The 13,387-nt window shown below is 48.1% G+C and overlaps 1 protein-coding gene across 2 annotated transcripts in view; it reads right to left on the bottom strand.

Moving 5' to 3' along the window:
- The window catches only part of TTLL11 (tubulin tyrosine ligase like 11), a 220,970-nt gene that overhangs the window by 145,444 nt on the left and 62,139 nt on the right, over positions 1 to 13,387 (bottom strand). The window lies entirely within an intron of this gene.

The raw sequence follows: 13,387 nt of genomic DNA, 5'->3' as shown, positions 1-13,387 counted from the left end.
GGGGGGCGGAATCGGGACTGGAATCTAGATTGATGACTCAGCCCTTGAACCTTCCCCTAGACTACCAGGTCTCCGTTTCCTCTTTTTAAAAATCAGGATGTGAACACCTACCCTCACCGGGTCATTGTCAAGATGAAATAAGCTAAAATGTGCAAAGGGCCAAACACAATAATACCAAACACAAAGCTAGTGCACAGGAAATGTTTGTCTTATCATTTACATCTGTTCTTAAGTTCATCCAGTAGACCTGGCCCATCCTTTGGTCTGATGAGATCTTCTTGAGACTAGACTCTGTCATCTGCAATATCTACTCTCTTCCCAGCTCCAGGTCGGCAGGACACTCACATAATTAATTATCCCAGCACTTGACCAGTCCATATAGTCTGTGTGGACGTGTGAGTCATCCGGGCCCCACTGCCCCAGACACCTGTGAGATGTTTTGTGCAGCTATGGAGAGTGGATGGACTGAAACGGCAGAAGAGGAGGTTTTCACCGGGAAAGAGGAGCTGGAGGAAATGTAAGGTGGGTTTGAAGGACAGAGCCATGTTCTCTGCAGCTTCTAGCTTGAAAGTTCCCTTCTGAACTCTGCACCTGACAGCAGTGCCCGGCAGGCCGAGCTGGTGGCAGAACCTCCACCTTTGCCGCGCAAGCCCAACCCAGGATGTCTGCACTCAGAGTCGTACTTATCTCTTTGACCAGGCTATATTTCTAAATGAAGCTTTTGCCAATTCCTTGAGGACTATCAGCTATTCCAGGCTTGTAAAAGATCTTTAACAATGGAGAAACACTTAAAGCTTTAATAATGGTCCACATCAATTGTTTCCCCTTGTCAGCAGGATTCGAGAATGGAACTTCACAAGAGATCAATGCGAGCCTCCCAGGGCCTTCCACTGAGCCTTTCCTGCAACCGTGACCTTGGCGTTTATGTAGTTATTTAATATTCATCCAAAGCCTTCCTGCACCTGGCCGTTTACAGCACATACAGGCAAGCCGGACAAATGGCAGCCAGGGATCAGGAAGTGAAAAATGTCAGGTTTGCCCTGATAGGTGATTTTTCTCTCTGGAAAGCTGTTGCTATGCCGGAGATACTAACAGTTCAATATATTATCAGGAGCAATATTTTCTCCGTTGAGTTCAGTGTAGATGCCTTAAATAAATTAAACCACATGGTCAATAGTCTCTGTCATTCATTGCATTACTGAATATTTCTTCTGCTCTTTGCCAGAGTAGAGCCATACAAATCAAGATTATTAATACTAATCAAATCATGGAATTTTTAGAACTGGAAGGATTCTGGGAGCTCTCCATCTTCCAGTCCTTTCACATTTCAAAGGGGAAGCTGAGGCTCAGGGAGGTGACGTGACTTGGGTCCCCTAACTGGCCAGTGGGGTGGTTAGGACAAGAACTGGGCTCTCCTGACCTCCCCTCAGGTTCGATGTACCATTTTTACCTCTCCTAAGATAAAACTAAAGGTCCATTTTTCCTGTTTTTACTATAGGAAATGTTCTCTTAATGTACCAGACAGTCCTGGCATCTGAGCTCTGGCCTCGCACTAGAGTTTGGTCCCCGATGACCTGAGCACGGTCGTTTGGAACTGTCCCCGTGTTGGCTAGGACTGCTCCAGTTTCACATCTTCTCTCTAGGTTCCCAGCTCGTTAAAACACAGGTACGATCTGTAGGAAAACCTCACAGGCATTTGGAATGTGGTTCCCATAGCTACCAGACCCTTCAGCCACTTCTACTTTAAAAAGAGAAAAAGATTTTTCAGAATTCATATGCACTCTCCTCTGAGCTTTTACTCAAGAGCGACCCTTTCCCCCTAGTTATTAAAGTTTAGAACTAATGCACTGGTTGTTAAAAAACAAGTCATGCACCAGAATGAAGATATCATCTACATACTTCGACCCCAGCAACAGAAATTCTGATTTAATCGATGTGCATGAGACCTGGGCGTGTGTGTTTTAGAAAAAGCACCATGAGTGATTCTGATGTGCACTCTGTCTGAGAACCACCGGACTAATGTGGATTAAATAAAAATACAAACTGAAACCGAGATATGGAATGAAGTTTTTGCTTTCGTGGTTGCCAGAGTGTGAGGGAGACTTGCACTTAGGCTACAACTGATGGTATCTCTAGTTTTACCCAAACCTGCTGTTGGACGTGAAATCCATTATCTTGTATCTGTAGACATGGATGGCTGAGAGAGATACAAGATGTGGGGGCCGGATTGCCTGGCACGCCTCCTGCGTGGTGAAAAATTTATGTGTTTTTTACTGCCCTCTAGTGGATATTTAAGAACTGCGCCCAGGAAAGTCACCCCATTCAAAACCCAAACACTTTTTAGCAGTTAAGATACTCTATCAAGCCATTACCAATGCATCACTACAAATGGAATCTTATTCAGCCTTAAGAAGGAAGTGAATTCTGACACATGCTACAATGTGGATGTATCTTGAGGACACTGTGCTAAGTGAAATAAGCCAAAGACAAAAAGACAAATACGGTATGATTCCACTTACATGAGCCACCTAGAGCAGTCCAATTCAAACAGAAAGTGGAATGGTGTTTGCCAGGGGCTGAGGGAGGGGGAATGGGGGCGTTAGTGTTTAATGGGTACAGAGTTTCAGTTTTGCAGGATACAAGTTCAGGGATGGATGGTGGTGAGGGTTGCACAGAGATATGAATTTACTTAATGCCACTGAACATACACACGATGTGCACTTAAAGACGGACAGTCTCATAAATTTTGTTATGTATTTTTTACCACAATTTCTAATTAAAACTTTTTAAAAAAAACTTTTTAAAAAACAAATAGCTTTTGGTGAGTTAGAAAAAAAGTACTGAAGTAAAAATAGGAAATCTGGATTTTAGTCCCAATTTAGCCAGGTCATTTCTGACTGTGTGACCTTGAGAAAGTCACCTAACCTCCGGGGCTTTGTTGTCCCCACCTATGAAAGAAAGGGGTCACGCTAAGGTTCAGCTGACAAGTGCTGCACAGTGATTTATCCTGACGTCGCCACCACTGAAGGCCGTGTTACAAACACGCCAGCGGCATTAATCACACCAGAGGTTCCTGTTGTGCTGTTGTGATCAGCACTTTGGGATGAACTATAAGAGCAGGAGGTTCGGAGGGGAGATTTATGACGCATTTGAGGACGTCAGCTGGGCATGTGGGGGACGCAAGCTAAAAGATTTGGAGGGGGAAATTCAGCAACAGGAAAACTCAGCTACAAAATGTTATTAGCAATGAGGGGCAGGTAAGAGGACAATTTCTGAGGAAACACTGTGTCTGCAATCCCCGGGAAGTCAAAGCCAGTTAGAGCAGTCCTTTGTCACTCAGGTGGATTTGCATTCAATCTTAGCAACTCAAACCCTTGGTGTCACAGGCACATGCTGCGGATCTTAAGCACAAACGAGCCTCTGGTGGACAAAATCAGTGTGGCAAAGTGCAGGCTGGACAGGATACAGGGACCAGCCCCTGGCAGCGTCGGGGGCTGAGCGTGGTACCCAGGGCCAGTTCCTATGCTCGGTGTTGAAGGCAGTGTCTGAGTCCAGCCGAGACTGAGGCAGTCTGCAGGAAGGGTCCCTGGGGACAGATGGGAGGGGCATGGGGGCAGAGCGGGAGGTAGAACAGTGAGGCCGAGAGAGAGAACTTGACCAGGTAACTTGCTGCTGTGATGGGGTTTTATGAAGGCAGGAGAGAGCAGGAGACTTCCAGGGAACTGCAAATAGTTCCGATGGCTAGAGAACAGAACGGGGGTGAAGTGGGGAGTGCACGTGGAAATCCCACTTGTGAGACTGGCAGGGGCCAGATAACAACGACGACGTAACAGTAACATTAGCATACGCTTATTATGGGTCAGGCACTGTTCCAAGTGCTTCACATGTATTATCTCAGTTAATCCTCACAACAATCCCATTTTACAGATAAGGACATGTAGGCCCAGAGATGTCAAGTAACCAGCCAAAGGTTACACAGCCAGTAGGTCGTGGAGCCAGGATTGAACCCAGGCAGTCAAGGTTCCAGGGCCCATGTCCAGAATGAAAGAGGGATGCATATGAGGAAGGGAATGGAAGACAAGCATGGGTAGGAGGCAGGGGCCTGATAGGGCAAGGCCTTGACTATCGTTTTAGGGAGTTTGGACAACGTCCTGCAGTGCTGGGGACCCGCTGGAGGGTTCCGAGAAGGAAGCAGCTTAACTAGCTGCGCACAGTGGGAAGGGCCTCTGGCTGCCGCCTGGAAAGTGTACTAGAGGGGGCAGGCGGTCAGTGACAGAGAGGAAAAGCCTGAACTGAGGCTGGTGGTGGAGCCGGGGGCAGGAGGGAGGCCTGAAACATATTTGGAAGGTAAAATCGGCAAACAGGGTGACTAGGTGAGGGAGACAGGACCGTGCAGCATAACCTCCAAACAGTGAGGTAGACGGCGGTTACGGTCACAGGGAACATAAGGTTTGGGGGATGCAGGGAAGGGGAGCCAGAGAGACGACCCCCACACACATGCAGCTGGAGAAGTTCTGTAGTCACCTGGAAATGTGTGTCTGGGGCTTGGGAGAGGGACCTGGGGTCAGCAGGCCCCTGGCGATGGCTGAGGCCTTGGCGACGGCCCAGGTTACCCAGGGCAAGTGAGAGAGAGAGGGGATCACGCCTGGGAACCAGAGGCTGGAACGGGCAGAAAAGATCACAAGACATCTTGCATTGTACTTGCTGGACTTTCAGCTGGCGAGTGGCACACACCCTTATCACCAGGGCACCCATGCGGAGGACAGTTTGGCAGGAAGGGGACCAGAGGCAGGAAGAGCCCGAGGTTGCCAAAGTCCTGAAGCCCTGAGCTGGGGCAGGGACCACGGGGCTGCAGCAGGGAGACGAGATAGCGAAGAGGCAGAAGCAGGGACCAGGTGACTGGACGGATGTGATGGGGCAGAGAGGGAGGAAGGGGTCGCTGAGGATCTCAGGGTTTAGGGCTTCAGTAACTGGGTGGGGGGAGGTGATGGTACCATTTACAGATTTCAGGACTACAGGAAGAGGAGCAGGTCCCATTCAGTGAAAGTGGGGAGGGCGAGATGAGTTCATGTCATCGAATGAGTGTCATTTGTGCAACTGCAGCCACAGAGCTAACTCAGGCCTTTGTCGTCTCATTCCTCAAGCCCTTTACTGCTCACTGGAACGAGACCATGTTGTCCAGTGTCTCCTAGAGATGGCTCATTTTGATAGGACAACTCTCCCAATCTTAGAAAGAATAAGAACTGCTGTCTGGCAGGGCCGAGACTCAGATTTCATGCTCGGATGTGGCCTATCTTGAACAGGGGGAGGGTGTCCCAGTAAACCCTCAGCTCCACAGTCAGCGGGGGGGCCCTGGCCACGTGCAGAGGGGCCGTCCCTGCCACTGCAGAGTCGAACATTCTCACCACCCCCTGGCTTTTGAAGAGGTCCCGTTAAGAAAACCTAGGCGGCAAAAAAGCAACCCTGTTCCGTTTGTCACTGACGAGTACCCCGAGTTTACTCGGGCAGGTTGAAAGAAGTAGCATCGATTATTCCCGACGAGGCAGAGCGACCACCCGCGTGCAACACCTTGGCGGGTCCGAGAGCCCCTTCTTCCTTGGCGGGCAGCTCCAGCTCCCCAGCGGCCTCGGGTCCTGCCTCCCACCCTGCCCGGTCCTCCCACACCGCACGCCCAGGCACAGGCTTCCCGCGGCCCCCACCGGCCTCAGCCCCTTCTTTGCCTGTAGGGCTCCTACCCATCCTCTACAGCCCAGCTCAGAAGTTCCCTCAGAGGATCCTTTTCTGACCTGCAACCCCTGCACAGAGATCTTTTCCTTTCCGAAGAGTTTCTCCACCCTGAGCTACCCTGTATCTTCACAGCCAGCGCCTTGTGGCCCGGGGAGGAATCATCACTGCAAACACACACACACACACACACACGCACACGCACACGCACACACGCACACGCACACGCACACGCACACACACGCACACGCACACGCACACGCACACACACGCACAAAGACACAGGCCCAGGGGCAAGGAGGCCTGCCCAAGGCCACACCGCCAGTGACAGAGCCAGCACTAAACCATAAAATCACCAGATTTCCAACCCAAACTTCTTTCTACCATAATTAATGCAGGCACATGAAGACGCCTTTCGGAAGAAACCTTGGAATAAGTACTTTCTCCTCCTTCTAAATAATAACATAGCATTAGTTTGGTGGTATTATAATTTTTGACTCTTTGCAGAGATAGTACTTTATTGAATCTTCCAATCTCCATTCTACAGAAAATGAGGAAATTGAGGCCCAGAGGGTCCAGTAAGAGGCTACAGACACCTGGCTGGAAGGTGGAACCAAAGCGTCAGGCCCAGGCCCGAGCTGCCCTTTGAACATGGTCTCAGATTCACCGGGGAGGCAGACACAGCACCACACACGGCTGCTCAGGGAGGCCGGGGCTTCTGCCTGGAAAAGCGGGGGGCCAGGAGCAGCCCCTCCACATGCTCTACCCCAGCTCCAGCTGTTGCCTGAGCAACTTAATGGGTCCCCCTCTTGGGGAAGAGCAACGTCTTGTGGGCCGTATCTACCGTCATTAGTGAGCAGTCAAAAGCCACTCTAGGACACACCTGGGACAATGAAACCTGCTGGCTAGGAAGGAACCAGTCATCTTGTGAGACTCCATTTTCCTCCCAGGTCTCTTCTCAACACTGGCCCTCACTGCTGGAGCCGAGGGGGTGAGGACACGGGCCAGGTGAGGTGGCCCTGCCGGCCTCCCCCAACCTTTGCCCACAGGCAGGTCCCAGCCTCTACCCAGCCCTACCCAATGCCCCTCACAAGCAGGTCCCAAGCCAGGTTACATGGCCTGAAGCCCAGCATCCTAAGGGTCCTGGGTGGTCCTCACCAAGTCCACAAGTCTGGGTGTCTATGGAGAGAAGCAGAGGGCACGGGCTCTGGAGTCAGACAGACCTGGGTTCAAGTCTCAGCTCAGCCACTTCCTAGCAGGAGGAGCCTGGCCAAGCTACGTACGCTGTCTGTATCTCAGCGCCCTCACCTGCAAAACGGCAGTGCTAGTGCATACCACCTACGGTTCTGTGAGGATGAAATAATGTCTTGCAAATACTAACACAGTACTGTTTTTTATTATTTTGTTTGTTTGTATTAGTCCACCTTGGTTTCCTGATCATCTTCTAGATTCCTGATTGAGGCTCACCCCCACCTACGTGGCTGGAGTCTAAACGCCTGCCTGTGCTACCCTACAGTGCTCTTCCTGGGGTGACTGGGACCTGCCTTCTGAGTCTCAGCTGTTTCCTGGGTCCCCTTGGATGCCAGCTTCACGTTTGCCTGGGTTCTAGGGGCCACCCGGTCACAGTCCAGCCAAACCTGGCTCGTCTCCCTGTCCCGGCCTCACACTCCTTCCCCACCGTCTCCTACTGAGAGCCCAGAAGGCATCACAGCTGAGCCCACCCGGAATACAGCCCTGCATTGCTGAGTAAGCTCCCCTTCCAGCTAAAATTGTTTTTCCAGTAGTGAGGGTTTCCTGCTGACGAACTGGCTAAATAATCCTTAGCTCACTTCCAAATGCATACAGCCCGGTTACAGTCGAAAGCGCTTCACGTCACCGGTCTTGGTTTTCCTGCCTCCCAACACTACAGTCCCATGTTCATTCCTGCCATAATTTACACATGAAACTTTTTAAAAATGGAAGAATATCAATGTCATACTTTGCAACACACAGACCAGGTGCCCCCCTCCCAGTGCTCTTCTGGCTAAACGAGCAGTATTGATCAACTGCAGTAACGATCGGCACTAGGCTGGGCTGGGCTTGACGACAGGTATACGTGAGATCCAATCCTGCAGGATTAGTAACATCATTTCCATTTTTAGACTTTGCAACTGGAGGTTTCTCCCCACGCTGGAAGACCCTACATAAAAGAGGTGGTGCTAACGAAATATTTCCCTCACACTGATTCTCCCGCCTGCTCTGTCCCCACCCGGCACAGGACAAGCCTGATGGGGTGGGACTCAGCAAACGCTTCCTGGAACCCGAGACTCACTCTGTTTGGAGCTGTCACATTTTATCCCGGGTCACAGGTGACAACTCCACATGCCGGGTGCCTCCAACCACTGCTTGGGCTCGGTTAAAGTATGTCCTGAATGCGGACAAGTCGCCGCTCTCAATTTCTGACGCACACTTCTCAGGGGCTACCGACTCATATAATAAGACATGTCAAACTTAACATGTCCAAAACTGAACTCATGGTCTTTTGCCTCAAATCTGCTTCTCCTGTGTTCCCTCTGTCAGTAAACGTTGCCACCATCTACCCATGGCCCCAGGCCAGAAATCTGGGATCACTTCTTCCACATCACCCAACCCCACCTAGCCACCAAATCCTGCCATTTCTACATCTTAACACACCTACGGCCATCTCATCCTCTTCCCATATTTATTCTCAATTCTTATAAGCAAACCTAAGAGGTAGGCATTAAAGGGTGGGCCAGATGGAACTGCCATTTTTATAGGTCAAAATGAGCTAAACACACACACACACAATTTAATGTGGTTCAAACTAACACTATTACTATTCCCCTGTCACAGATGAGGAAACTGGGACTTAAAGGTCCCCAAGGTCACAGAGTTTGTCACTAGGGAGCCAGACTGAGCACAGGTGTGTGTTCAAATTTGCAAAGGCCAGACTTTTTCTGCCACGTCATGTCATCTTTCAGGGTCCATATACCAGTTCCTAGAGGAATGCTCACAGCTTTAAATACATTATTTAAAGTATTCATACATCTTAATACTTTAAAATATAATTAACAATAATATATAACAACTACCATTTATGAGCACCTACAACGTGCCTTACATTAGTTATTTTACTAATCCTCATGGCCACGCCATGAGAAATCTACTGCTATTGGGTTTTTTTTTTACAGTTTTGTTTGGTTTGGTTTCATTCTTCAGTTGTGCATGTGTACGTGTGTGTGTGTGTACATGTGTGTGTGTGTGTGTACATGTGTGTGTGTGTGTGTGAGATATTGTTTTTGATAATGTTACAAAGAAGGCATCTCAGGCTCAGAGAAGTCCGGTGACTGGAGAACCACGGTTAGGAAGTGGCGAGCCCGAAGGCGGGAGGGGACAACTAACAAAGGCGAGGCAGGAAAGTCAGAGATGACTCAGGGGCCACGGCCATGAATCCGGACACTCGCCCTGAGCGCGGCCTGCGGTTGGGTGTCCCTGGCTCCTGGCCCCAGGGTGGGCTGGACAGCAGTGCAGAGCTGGGGCTTCGGGGCAAGAGCTCCCGCCTCTCACGGCGAAGCACTGGCTGGAAACCGACGAACCAAGAAGACAGTGTTAGACACACACCAATCTGCTCCGAGAACCCCGCCAGGACAGCCAAGCCCCCGCCCAGGAACCGGACAGTCAGCCTGATCGTTTACACCAGGAGAGTGAGAACAGCTCTCCTGCAAGCCCCCGGATTTCAACTGCGGGTTTAAATTTCAAGAAGGAGCACGAAGGTGTTGACATGTAAGGAATTACTTGAACATGCCTTTGATCACCCTGAAGCTCTGGGGTGTTCTAAATGAGCGGGCTGGTTGGAAGCCAAGCTGAGCTGAGTTTTACAAAGGAACTCCCACTGTGCCACTGAAGGCCAGCTACAGAAGCCACTTTCCTTAAATAAATACTGTCTGTTTCCCCTCCTTTCATTCCAACGTAGCAGGTGGCCCCTGGACAGGCGGGCCTGGGCTGAGCTCTCTCCTATGGGCTCACAGGAAACGTGGGTCCAGCACCCGCTGCTGACCTCTGGCCAGTCCGTTAACCTCGGTGGTCATCTGTAAGGACACCTCTCTGCTTCCTTAATAAATCAAAGAGGGGCAAGGGAGGCCATCTCTCTGTGTGGGAAGAGACTCCCCGACTGTTCCCCAAATTTCCCTTCCCTTTGGGGATACCTCACCAGCCACTGCCACCACCATAATGGGGTTAGGACAGGGAGGGGAGTTTGGATCCCCTTTAATGCTCTGGACCAAGGCCAGGCTCCAGCTCTTCCTTAGTTCCAATAGCCACGGACCAAGCTTTGAAAAGACATTATTAACGATTCGAGGAAAGCAGAAGGGAAACAAACCGAGAGAAGAGCAGGAAACTAGATAACGGTGTTTATAAGACACTCTCACCTCGGCAGGGCAGGGCTCTTAAGTGTGCCCCTGGATGGCAGGGGACGAGGTTTCCCCTGCCCTGGGAGCACATCTGCATTCCCCGGAGGCTCTCCGGGCTTCCCTGCCGACTGACGTTGGAAAGTCCACCTTCTTTTGGGAGACCTCACCTATGAACCAAGCGACACGACAGCTATGCCACAGTCTCAGCAGGACAGCCACTTCAGGATAGGGTACCATGAGGTCAATATGCACAGAAGAAATGTGCATAAGAAATAGTAAGGTATTTGTTATCTAACAGCATCAGTATCTTTATCTGTCAAATGGAGATTAGAATAAAACCTGTCTGGTCCAGCATTTCCCAGACTTGCCTGACTAGGGAACACTTTTAAAATTATAACGTACTCAGGGAACACCAATGGGGGCTCACATATATTCAGATTAATAATGTGGACTGATTATAATCTCAATATATAAGATCTGGTGATATTAGTCAATGGTGACATTAGTCAATATATTTAACATTACAGCAGTTAATCTGTGAGACCACTTTCTTTTTTGCCTTCAACTTTAATCCAAATATGCATGAGCTCCTGGTTTGTGTTTTGCCCACATAATTTTTAAAGTATCTCATGGTTATCTAACCGAAGGGTGAAATCCAAGGGCAGCTGAGATAAGTCTGGCTGATTTTACTCTGAAAAATCATTTGTGAGCTTTAAGCCCTTTCTGGAGGATGCTTCAAACATGTCATGCTGGGGGAAGGAAAGAGAAAGAGAGAGAAACTAACATTCACTGAGCATCGCAGTGCTGGGTGCTTTACAGCAATACTCCATCTCTTGTTCATGCTTCCAGCGCCCTGGGAGTCGGTCATTATTTGAGTTTTATAGAGACTGAAGGTAACACTGCAAGGCCACCTAGGTAGCTGTGGATGGAATCAAATGCAGGTCTGGCCAGCTCCAGGGCCCGGGTCCCTCCCATGACGCCACACTGGTGAAGGCGGCAGAGCCAGCGCCCTTGGCGCACGTGTTCACGCTTGTGTGGTCTCTGCCTTCCTACTACGACAAAGCTCCACGGAAGCAAGAACCACGTCAGGTTTGTTCATCACAAGAATCTCAGTGCCAAGTACAATGCCAGAGACGGTAGCTAAGAAAGCTCAGGAGACCTGGATGCAATTTTTCGAAATTTCAGAAGCATTATCATAGGGTCCACAGGGAACATGCATGTTCAGGGGACCCAGAGGGCCAAACCACATCCAGAGGAGGGATGAGATACAGGGAGAAAGGTCTCCACTCAGGAGTATTTTAAAAGTTAGAACAGTCCCACTGTGTGATGAATTACCTTGAGAAATATCAAATTACTCATTTCTGAAGATGATGGAGTACAGGCTGGAGCCCAGCAGTCCGTCCAGGTGTGGAGGGGATTCAACCCGGGGGGAGTGGCCTGGATAGTCTCTCAGAAACTTTCCAATCCCTAAGATTTGTTTATTCTTTGGTACTGATTTCTTCAACTCCAGGTCTAATTATTATCTCTGACTCACTGTGTGACTCAGTCAAGTCTCTCTCCCTCTCTGGGCCTCAGTTTCCTCATCTATACCATGGAGGCATTTGTTTGATGACCCCATTAAGAATTCTTCTGCTTAGGGCTTCTAAGATCCTACAAGCTCTCTGGAAAACAAGGGTTATGACAAGACTGCCTGCAGGATGTTGTCATGCTATGAGAGGTCATGAACCTTCCTGTGGGTGCCCTGTCTGTGTACATGCTCCGGCCACCCAGGCAGTGACTTCAGGCTGCTTCCTCACCCAGGCAGGGAGACAGACCAGGTTCATCCTGACTCAGAAAGTAAAGTGGAAATCAGGCAAACCCACAACATTAGACGTAATTCTGGAATGTGTTAAAAGTTAAATGCCTTCAAGCAATATAACCGTGTTTATGTTTTTTAAGGAAGAGAGATGAAAATGCTTCTGTTCCATATATCAATAGATCCATCTGTGGCTCTCAATGAGGCTGGCACTGCCACCTAGGGAGGGTTTTGGAAATATCTCGGGGTGTTCTTCATTGTCTCAGTGAATGAAGGGTGTTTCTGGGCAGAGGCCTGGAATGCCCAGATTGTAGCACACGGGGCAGTCCTGCCACACCTCCATGAAGTTGAAAGATCTATCTATACAGAACAGGAAGATAGTCTATAAGCTCACCCCATGTTACATATGAATAGAAAGTATTTTTATATGGTTTAAATTGAGCATCACAATTTTCCAGGAAATGTCAAAACCAAGTAAACAGAAGGAAAATTATCCTTTGCCTTTTTTCCCTGGAGTTTTATCAAGTCCATTTAATATTTCAGGAATATCACATCACTGATGGTACAGTGCTCATGGTAGTTGAGTCACCCATACCACACCCAGTGAATGGTTGTGAAAATAGTTTACAATGTCAAATATGAAGAAATATTATATAGAGAGAAAGACTATAATGTTTAATCAAATGTTGTTTCACTTTTCTTATATCCAAACTTATTCACTATAGGTAGGTGCAGGCATCTGACCACTTCGTTGTGCCATATAGCATAACAGTGCCAAAGCATTTACTCATTGCAATGGAAAGTATTTTACATTACAAAGAACTTTCCTTACTTTTCTGCTTTAGAGAACATTTAGGGTAGGTTTTTGAAAAAAACAACTATGTTTTGCAGTGTCTAATAGGCCATGTTCAAAACAAGATCTGCCACTTAGTGGCTGTTAGTACCTGCTAAGTACCCAGAGTGGAACACCTACATTTGGGCACGTCACTTGAACTCTCTAAGTCTTGTTTTCTTTATTTATAAAATGGAGATAATAAGAGTATCATCTCATAGGTTTAATGTGAGAATTAAATTAGAAAAAAAGTGTATAATATATTCATGGATTATAGCCAGAGCACATGATATTTGCCCCATAAGTAATCAGTATGTGTTTTTTAGAATCTAAGTAAATGTACAATAAAATAATTATAATAAAAAATCTGAATAAATTCTAAATATGATTAGATTAGATAATAAATAGTACTGAATCAATGTTAATTTCATGATTTGATAATTACATTGTGGTTATGAAAGAAAATACTCTTGTATGTAGGAAATACAGAATTGTTTAGGGGTATATATAGGAATGTAGATAAACGCAACTTACAAAAAGGAAAGAGGGCAAATGTGGTAAAATGTCAACATTTAGGATTGAGTGAAGGGTTTGTAGAAATCATTTATACCATATTCCTATAATTCA

The sequence above is a fragment of the Lemur catta genome, chromosome 10 (genome assembly GCF_020740605.2).
Source record: "Lemur catta isolate mLemCat1 chromosome 10, mLemCat1.pri, whole genome shotgun sequence".
NCBI lineage: Eukaryota > Metazoa > Chordata > Mammalia > Primates > Lemuridae > Lemur > Lemur catta.
The sequence above is the reverse complement of the archived record's forward strand: the minus strand, read 5'-3'. Positions and strand labels throughout refer to the sequence as shown.